Source organism: Lepisma saccharinum (assembly GCF_977018435.1).
Source record: "Lepisma saccharinum chromosome 12 unlocalized genomic scaffold, izLepSacc3.1 SUPER_12_unloc_1, whole genome shotgun sequence".
NCBI lineage: Eukaryota > Metazoa > Arthropoda > Insecta > Zygentoma > Lepismatidae > Lepisma > Lepisma saccharinum.
Window position 1 is genome coordinate 12,174,487 of NW_028142891.1, and position 10,770 is coordinate 12,185,256.

Below are 10,770 nucleotides of genomic sequence, written 5' to 3' on the forward strand. Positions count from 1 at the left end.
AAGCCAGCCTTGGTCATCGCAAACACTGACAAGTCCGACTCCCGGGGTACACACTGGGTGGCCTTCTATTTCGACAAAAACAATGTGGCCGAGTATTTCGATTCATACGGATTTCATCCTTTCTATCAAGAATTCGTAACTTTCCTGAACAGTCATTCCTCGGTCTGGACTTACAACAGCATTCCCCTGCAGGGGATATTGGCCACAACATGCGGTCATTACTGTTGCGTGTATGCTTATTACAAAGCACGTCACGTTACAACCAAGGATTTCATCCAGACATTTCCATCAGGTATCAGTAAAGATGGATATATCCTGCACCGTTTTCGTCAGATCTTCAAATGTTTACCACATTCCAAGTGTTCCAGAGGGGAACAAACGTGTTGTTCTATCCACACGATCCGGGCTCGTGTCATGAAAAAATATATTTAAAATGTGTGCTGCGTATCTTTCTCTCAGTGCCATCGAGACAGTTCTAGTGAACACACGATGGAACCTACTGCGGCTTCTATAATGGAGAAACACGACAAACTTGTGACACGCATGACCCATAAGGATGATGTTTCCAAACGTAAACCTCGCAAACGTGTGCAACCTATTAAATTAGAAACCGTTACTATCAAGAACGAGACGACTGACGAAGGAATGGATGTGACTACTGACTGTGATTTCATAAAGAGACGTAGGGAAATTGGTTTTTCCACAGACAAAATCGAGTGTCCTAAACTACATGACGTAGATGCATGTTTAGATCTCTATCTTGCAAACACATATTTTCTGAACAAGGAAAAAAACAAGTACGTAGCCATAGGATTCGAAAAGGAATCCCCTTTCAATTTGGTGTGGGAGTTTTCGCAACAGGGGAGATCACCCGTACGCATCGATTCTAAACAGATTAGAGAACTGTGTGCTTTAAAATCTGACTTACTGAATTACGTCGACACTGGTCGACGATTCAATTATTTGGTTACTGGAAATATCACCGTTAGTGGTGTAAATTTTTTCGGGAAACGTTGCATCTCAATGTATCAACATCATTCACCGGATGCTTTCATTTTCACAGCCTCTGAACTACATTTATTTATGTGTAATCTTTTTAGACCTCTGCAAAAATTAATGAACGAACGTTATCATAAATTACAACCCGAAATGGAGGCTTTTGTATATTGTATAAAAAAGAATATGGTTTCAGAAAAAAAAGAAGTACCCGATGTATTGAACTATTTTTATGTACTTTGGTACAACGAACTGATGATTGAAATATATCTTGAGAACAATCTTGGACACACATTGATATTGTAAATAAGTTATGTTATGTATCTGATGCTGTAAAGTATCCATTGTAAATCTATTCCATATTGTATTCCATTGTTATTTTATGTATTGTAAATCAGTCTTTGTTATTTTATGTATTGTAATATAACCCTTCAGGTATTGTAAACCTTCTATATCATCAATTGTAAATAAAACATTTGTGTTATTCTATATCCATACTATCAATTATAAATAAAACATTTGTATATTTTGGACATTTCTTTTATTTATTACAATAAAAAGTGTACATTTTCCAGACATTTTCAACTGCACAGGTTTTTTCACCTTTACCATGTTCTTTACATTTTAAACTTTCTGAACTGTTTTTGACACTGCTTAACTTTGGACATTCAAGTTCTTCGATATTGCATACAGTCATCTTACCCTCACCTTTTTTCCCCACTAATGTTTTCACCCATTCCATTTTCTCCGTACCTTTAACATAAACTTGCTGATTCATAAGCACTAAATACAGAAGATCTTCTAATTTCTCGTACGGTAGCCATCCATCATTCCAATCGAGACCATGTTTGTTGGTACGGAGCCAGTAATTCACTCGGCGATACTTTTCACTCAACAAGTGTAAACCATATGGAGGTTTCACTAAACAGTCAAATGCACTGTCGAAAGGAAATTTTAAAATTCCTACTTCTTTACACACAAATTCTCCTTCGACTCCCCGAAAACCTTGAATGTCCAAAAAACAGGCATCCATTTTGTTCAACAGGTGAACACTGTCAATGTATCATCAATACTGCCCCGACATATCGCACACTTGTCCAATTGAGAGGCACAGAGACCACAGGCTACAAAATGTCGACACGGAAGAATTACCACACTGCAAGAGTTTTCAAAACATATTTTACAGAGTAGCACAGAATCCACACTCTGATTATCGGATGTTTTTTCAGTAGTTTCCACACTGTCGCAATATTTGCAACTTTTCGAATCACTGTGTAACGCTGCAACACTCTGTATGTAACTACAGGCTGGTATTGCCCGGTAATGTTCTAGAATCGGGCAATCTTCGGATGTCCAATCACACACTCCGTACCCACAATGGAAACATATTACCCTATCACTGAATCCTGAATAATAAAAACCTGCAGTGACTAATTCTTCAGCAGTCTGACGTAATCCTATTGGCCACTTTCTGTAAGTCTTGTATCTCGCATTCACCGACATATAATCGGTGGTAAAAGGACCGCCTGCTATCAGACGAGTATGGTAAGTATACACTCTCATATGTCGAACAAAGAAAACTCGTATGATACTGTAGGTATCGGGTATGAAGGTTCAGCCAGAATATTCTCAAAATCAGATACTGTAGGTGACGGGGTCCTTGGTATCGGCGATAAAGGTTCAGCCAGATTATCCTCAGGATCGTCGGGGAACAGCCGTCTGCGAAAATCGAAACCTTCGGGAGGAACCACAGGGAAACAAGGATGACCTTCTAAGTTAAGTAACAATGGACGATCACAGCCAGAACACCACACGGAATTTCTGTCTGCCAACAAAGAAAGCCACTCTTTCACTCTCTTCTTCAAAGCTTCGCCCAACTCTTCCTTCCTGCGACGTAGTTCGCAGATACACCCGTGACTCGGAAATCCTGTTCTCTCGTCACCTCTTCTTTTCCTCTCTTCTATCTCCTTCAAAGTCTCGCAGCGACGGTGAATTCTTTTTCCTGATCCGTTGACCACGTGACATCCACACCAGGGAGATTCAGGTATCGCTACATACATAAACGGGAAATAACTCAGCAACCGATCCAGGGCCGTTCGATCGCTGTCCAGATCGCCGCAAGACCGAACAAGTTCCCAGAACTCTTCGTAGCTGATCTCGTAGAAATTCACACCATTATCAGACAAACGTGTACCGCTTACATCCATCCTCACATGATACTAAGATCCTCTTTCCTTTCTATTTATACCTTTTTCCCTCCTACGTCACCATTTCCGTTAAACAGACTTCAAACTACAAGGCTACGCCCAAAACATGTTCGGGCATGTTCACACAGAAAACCGTTACACCACCCAGAAATTGCAAATTCATCCAAACCTACGCCCAAAACATGTTCGGACATGTTCTATTCAGACAGAAAACCGTTACACCCGTTTCCAGGAATCTCAGACTCATCAACGGTCTCAAAACGGGAAACGCCCCCCCAAAAAATAGCCACAAAAACCCCGAATACTTTCCCTCCTCCCCCCCAAGAGGAAGAAAATGGCGTCACAGAAATTAAAACAATTCATAATAATAATAATAATAATAATAATCCGAGAATTTCAGACTCATCAACGCCATCTGTTTTCAAACACCGGAAACACGTACTCCAATTTATATATGACGTCACACGCCAACATAGCGTAACAAGAAACAAAATGGCGTCACAGAAATTAAAACAATTCATAATAATAATATAATAATATTTAATAATATAATCTGGTCACGTGACTTCCATTTTGTGACGTCACATTCACGTGACTCTCAGAAATTGCAAATTCATCCAAACCTACGCCCAAAACATGTTCGGACATGTTCTATTCAGACAGAAAACCGTTACACACATTTCCAGGAATCTCAGACTCATCAACGGTCTCAAACGGGAAACGCCCCCCAAAAATAGACATATATCTCATCAACACCGGAAACCCTTATCAAGTCCTCAATAACAACAGGAAACCCGCAATCTTATCAAAGTCCCGAAAACGCCCCCCGGAAACACTTATCAGTCTCCTCATTCACAACAGGAAATCCATATCATTAAGCCCCGCCCACTTTTTCCCAACAACCAATCAAAACGCTCAAATCCCCCACCCTTGCTTGCCCACACTGCTTGGTCATCAATTGATCTTTGATCGATCTTTTCCAATCAATTGATTTATCGGACTCTACGGGGGTGCATAACTACTCTTGTTGTCTCCGGAAAATCTGTATAAATAACATAGCTGAAAATTTTATCGTAATAGCTAAAATTATTTTATTTTGAAGGTGGTTCAAGTCGTTTTTCACACAGATTGAATTTGTATAAATTTGTATTAATTTAATTGAACTCGAAAATTCATGGTAACAATTCAATTTGTTTTTATCGTGAGCAAAATTTATATACATTCTATTCCATCTTTACAGATTTCTTTTAGTTCCATGTCCATCTTCGTTTTTTTGGTCCTTTACCATCAGGTTTGCAAACAATATTCCTGTAAAATCTCCTTTATTCCTTTCTCGTTCGTGACCACCTAAGTATTCGAGATTTAATCATAAATCAGGAGTGTAAGGGGTGATTTTCCACGTAGCACACCCAACTGTCAACCTCACTTCCACGTTAGTACACCCTGGACTGAGTTTTGCAGACGAACGAGGCTCTGGCGACTGGCACTATGATTTTGTGCGTTGTCCTGTTCTTTTGTCCTTGTGTGTGCTTAGGGCCCTTTACAGCCTCAGCTTTTAACGGAAGTCAGAACATTTTAAGTTTTTAAGATTTTACTTATGCAATGTTCGAGTTGTTCTTTGATGAATGGACATTCACAAACAACCAAGCCCGACCGGGATTCGAACCTGGGACCCTTGGCGTCGCAGCGCGATGTGCTAACCACTCGGCCACAGGGTCGGGCACGATTTAAGTTATGCAACGTTATAGTTGTTATGTGTAACGATAAGGGGCTGGACCCCGTATAATGTGACGGGTGCAAAATAGCGTAAGTGCTGATGCACCCAAAATTTTAACATTAAATCAAATCAAATTAATCATAAATCTAATAATACTTGGAAATTAACATAAATTATGTACTTCTAAATTGTGTAACCTCCTCCATTCACTTGTTTCTTCATCCCTTTAAGGCTAAAATATTTTCCTAAGGATCTCATTTTCAAATACTCTCAATATCAATGGAAGGGATCAAGTTTTTTGCATCCACAGGCAAAATTACTGTAATTATATATTTTAACTTTTAGTTTCTTAGATATTAAACGGGAAGACAGAAAAAAATAACATACATTAAACCATCTTTTTCATTTCCTCTTTAATATCATTTTCATTTTGTAGTATTACTTAAATTTGGAAACTGGATCAAACAAGTTAGTTCCGACCTGTACTTTTCTCTTTACTAACTTTCTCACTTGCTTTAAAATATATTTGAGCATTATTCTTAATTGTATTTACATCATCTGCATATGCTAAACAGTTGAGTCACATTACTTCATTTGTTTTTTACCTTCCTAACAGCATATTCTAAGGCAAAATTAAAAAGCAATGGAGATAATGCATCTTTGTTTTACAACCTTTCATGAATTGTACATTTGTCAGACATATTAACAAGATTCTTAGGTATGCCAAATTCGAATAATTTATCTTTTTAGCATCTTTAACTTCAATCAAGTTAGTTCCTGGAACTATAGGTTCTGCTTCATTTATTTCTAATTTATCTCCTACATGAACATTTAAAAAGTCATTAAAGCAATTCTTCCATTTATTTAAAATAGTCCGCCATTTTTCATCAAGTTTACTTTAGGTTGCCACCCCTTTCTAAATTGATTTGCACCTCTGATACTTTTATTTCAATTGCATTAATTTGCTTTTCAAGTAATCTCTTTTTTTGTTACTTCTAAACATGCTGTTCTCTAACCACCTAAGTCTATTTCTATTAGGTTATGCGAACCATTGCTTACTTTTTCTTGGTTTATACATTATTTAACTGTTCATTCTATTCTATTATGTACGTGCTTCCCAATTCTTATTTAAGTCTGTTTCATTTAAATACTGCAGAATGAAAAAAATGTACCATTGTATAGGTTGAAGTTCATTATGTGGAAATAAGTTTCATTTTTTTAAAAATCCATTTAATGCCAGGGATTGTAATTTTTATAGTTTTTAGAGTAACATGTGTTTTCATAACTAACTAACTAACTAACTCTGTAGCCTTCTTAAACCCGAAGATTCATGGCTGCAGCAACACAGGCCTTCCATCTATCCCTATCTTGAGAAAAATCTATATATCCCTAGAAATTTCCTTTAAGTCCATCTATCTTCGTCTTGGCCTTCCTACAGGTCTCCCAACAAGAATCCTGTAAACTCCTCTTTCCTCTCCCATTCGTACCACATAGCCTGCCCACCTAAGTCTTCTTTTTTTTAATTGTTCTAATAATATCTGGACATGAATATAAATTATGTAGTTCTAAATTATGTAACCTTCTCCACTAAGCTGTCTTCTCATCCCTTTTAGGTCCACATATTTTCCTAACAATCTTATTTTCAAATACTCTCAATTTATGTTCTTTCAATATAATGGACCAAGTTTCACATCAATATAATACTACAGGTAAAATTACTGTTTCGTATATTTTAACTTTTAGTTTCTTAGAGAAAAGTAACATACATTTCCTGAATTAGCCTACTTTTTATTTTATTTCCTCTTTAATATAATTTTCATTTGTTAATATTACTCCTAAATATTTAAATTTAGAAACTAGTTCATATAAGTTGTTATCATGTGCTTTCATTAGATATTAAATTTAGAATTTTTTTAATTAAACGAAATAGGTTGTTTGTTAATATGGTATTATTTCTTGTGATACATGCTTGTTGTCCGTGTTGATGTCTTTTTTTGTTTGTTTTAACAGGATTCGAATTCTTAAAGGGAGGGAAGAGGGGTTAAGTTTTTCGAGAATATCACGCATTCTATGTATATAAGTAATTACATTTTTGATAGAAAGCGTATATTTTATCAATATTTTATAAGATTTGGTCACCTGCAAAAGTTAATCCATTTATCTCCTTGTTCTATCACAATAAGAAACTCAAAATGTAAAATTTTCCTTATCCTCTGCTTACACATTTTCTCTTTTCTCACAATCTTTATCTCGATCAATTATATCCCTACCGCTTAGAAACATGTTCCCTACCTTCTTTAAATGTACAACAGTCGCAGCAAGGGGCAGAAAAGCGAAGTAAAATAAAGCAATTTTATCGATTAAACACTACAAAAATAAATTTACGCTGTTTGTTTGTGTTAAAACTCTAAAAACATCCATAAACTCAAGTCACCTTCTTTGGAAAAATGATTGCAATTAAGAAATTATTAGCCCCGTCTAGTTCGCTACACTTTTAGACATATGGTGGAGTGCAGGTGCATCCCAGCGCCAGGCAAGTGCAGTAGAACTGTATTCAACCAAATAGACGAATAGCTGTATTCAAGTTCAAAAAAGTCAACAATTGCCTCTGCTTTAAACATTCATTTGTTTAGTTAGCTCGCAACCATGTAACCACACACTACACCGCTTCAGAACGTAGTACTACAACAAATACACTACCTAACACCAAATCAACAAAATAGACGAGTTAATGTTGCACTGTGTAACCGTTTATCTGTGGTGTAAAAAAAAAACTAGAAACACATAAGTAGTAAAAATATATTATATTTTATGACGAATTGTCATAAGGCATTTTGGTTGTTTAAGTTTCGTGCGTGCATGTTGGAATAACCCCCTCCATGTAGGACTGCCTTGACGGGGCGAGGGGGCTTAGTAGGGAGGCCATTTTCATCTCATCATTTCACCCATTCTTCACATCCATATCTCACGTTTTCACCATTCCATCACGTCATTTATCTCCATATGTTAGACCTCCCTATAACTAAGGTAGGGAGGTCATTTTCATCTCATCATTTCACTCATTCTTCACATCCATATCTCATGTTTTCACCATTCCATCACGTCATTCATCTCAATATCTTTTACCTCCCTATAACTAAGGGTCCTGCTAGAGGAGACAACCTCGATAAAAAAAAAACCCTATCCCACGGTGTGAGTTGCACGTGCCGATGGGACAGTGTTGGCTGCAGGGGTAGGTGCAGTCGCGAACGTGGCCTTGGGGATTTCGGTTTGGTCCTCGAGTAGCCTCCATTTTTGGGTGTAGGCCTTCCTCGGTATAGAGGGCATGTCGAGGCGACAATTTATGGACCCTCCTATCAAAACACTTTTTGTATATGGGTACAAGAAACAACACAAACGGGGGTAAACCCCCAAAACGAGCGCGGCTTTCGAGCCCGCTTCAATTGTTGGAAAAGACAAGTAACGTGCCACGTTATCTTGTAATTAGTATTGTGCAGAAGACCGATAGTAACGATGAATCTGCAACAACCAAGAAACATGGAGCTGCCACATTAAAGGACTTGTCACCGTTTCTTATCAAGAAACAGCTAGACTACGCCGCTGGTTCAGATGTACCAGAAATAAAGAAGCTGCGAAACGGGAGTCTACTTATCCAGACCAGCACAGATCGCCAGACCAACAATCTTCTAAAGCTAAGATCTTTGGGCGACTTCCCTGTTAATGTTGAACCCCATCGTCAACTTAACAGTAGTAAAGGTGTGATTCGCCACTGGGATCTGCTAAATGCTGAGGAGCAAGAGATTCTTGAAGCACTCTCAGACCAACATGTCACCGCAGTGCAGCGAATTAAGACACGAAAGTCCGGAGAACTTGTTCCAACTGCTTCAATTATTTTGACCTTCCAAACGACCACTCTCCCAGATAGGGTACGGCTGGATATTTGAGACTCAAAGTCCGGCCCTACATCCCTAACCCGATGCGATGTTTCAAATGCCATACAATAAGCTGTGGATCCCTTGACAGATGATACCACAATAAAGGGAATGGAAGAAGTTGCTGATCTGAAAAAAAGATTATTGTCGCACCCGATCCTCTTGGCTATCCAAAAATTACCTAATTGGTTTGAGATGGTGATGAACTGATTCAGAAACCTATGGAATAAAGAATGTTGTACACCCAGTTTTCTACAATTATTACCAGTTCTAAAGTCTGGCGACCAGACGTCCTGATTTTCGCGGGACAGTCCTTTGTTAAGAAACTAGTTTTATTGTAACATCATTTAACTAAAAATTTTGGAAAAAAATAATAGGAGTGTGCCTCCTTGGCGGGGTGGTTAGGACAGCGTTCTATAAACGCCAGGGGTCCCGTGTAAATGGAATAATAAAAAAAGTACTCAGAATGTGAAAAATGGAGTTTGTTTTCGTGTAAAAAGCATAATGGCACCTTGAACTATGTTAAGCAATACACAAAAATTCGGTGATTTTTGGCAAGTTTTGGCTATGGGTGTCTTCGGAAGTGCTTTAGAATGCTATAGTCCAGGTGGGAGTGATTTAAAAGCTTGGAGGAAGTGGTTAGCATAGTTGGAGGCTTAACTAAGTACAAGTTAGTGGGAAAATTGTGGTTTTGATCTGGCTTGTGCGGGCGGGCGTTCTTGGTTTCCTGTCGATGCGAGTTCTTGCTGATTTTCGGGTACGATAAGAAATGTTACATTCTTTTCCGGCCAATTTCAAATGAGGACCATGGCGACTCGGAAGCTAGCTGTGAATAAATATAAATCGAAAGCATTTGATTATATCAGTTTGATTTTGCTATTGTTTGCATTCCATGAGGTTCCTAAGCACCTTACACCTCTCACTCGTTTATTTCCTTAACTTTAGCATTGATAGTCCCAAAAACTATTCAGGATAGCCCAAAAAACCATTAAAAAAAATATGTGAAACAGGTACCTTGTCGATCATGAAGATGCTTTTCTTGCTGTTCGTGTTCTTATTAACAAAAAATATCAAAATACAATTTACATAATTTGTGATATAAATTACATTCTTTGGGTTATTAGTGTACAGTACAGAGTGTATATGAAATACCATAATCCCATCAACCATGAAGAATATTTATTATCACACATGGGCTGCCACATGGCATGAATTTCAAAACTGCATGCAAGACGTTTTCTGCACTTTCAACAAAATTTATGATTGTTAATAGGATTGTTTCAATTAACAAAAGTTCTATACACCATTCAATATCGAAGAAACTGCACAATAAAATGACCTAGGCTTTTTATAAATTGTTTCCATAGAAATCACCCAGCAATCTTAAGCAATGTCACTGCAAAACAGTTTTGTAACTTCGATTAGGACTCAGAAACCCTTGCCAAGGGGCAAGAGGCAAAACTGTTGCTGGTGTTTTTCATTTCAACAGATGAACTAACTAGTAAAAAGGAAACACACACAGGTTTTCTATTTACATCATCGACATCACTTCCGGCTTAACATCAATTCCAAAAAAGCAACTTGGGGACCGTGCACTCAGTCCCAATTGACCATGTTCATTTTTCTGAATTACTGGTAAAGAATGGTTGGCATCGATGCGCTTAAGGAAGGTAACAGCTGCATCCCTTGTAGAGTTAAACCAATTAGGCTGAACGTTGTCAAAAAAAATCAGTTCTGTGTTCCTTCCAAATTCTAAATGCTGTGAGTTCGTAAGGTGAAAATCAAATCGAGGAGCATCAGAAACTGTATATTTCCAACGGCTGGAAAAATTGAAGTCATCAAATAATAGCCGGATAATATGATGTGACAATTCATGACTTGCTAGAGTCAAGAGATCTGCAGAGTATCTTGCACTGCC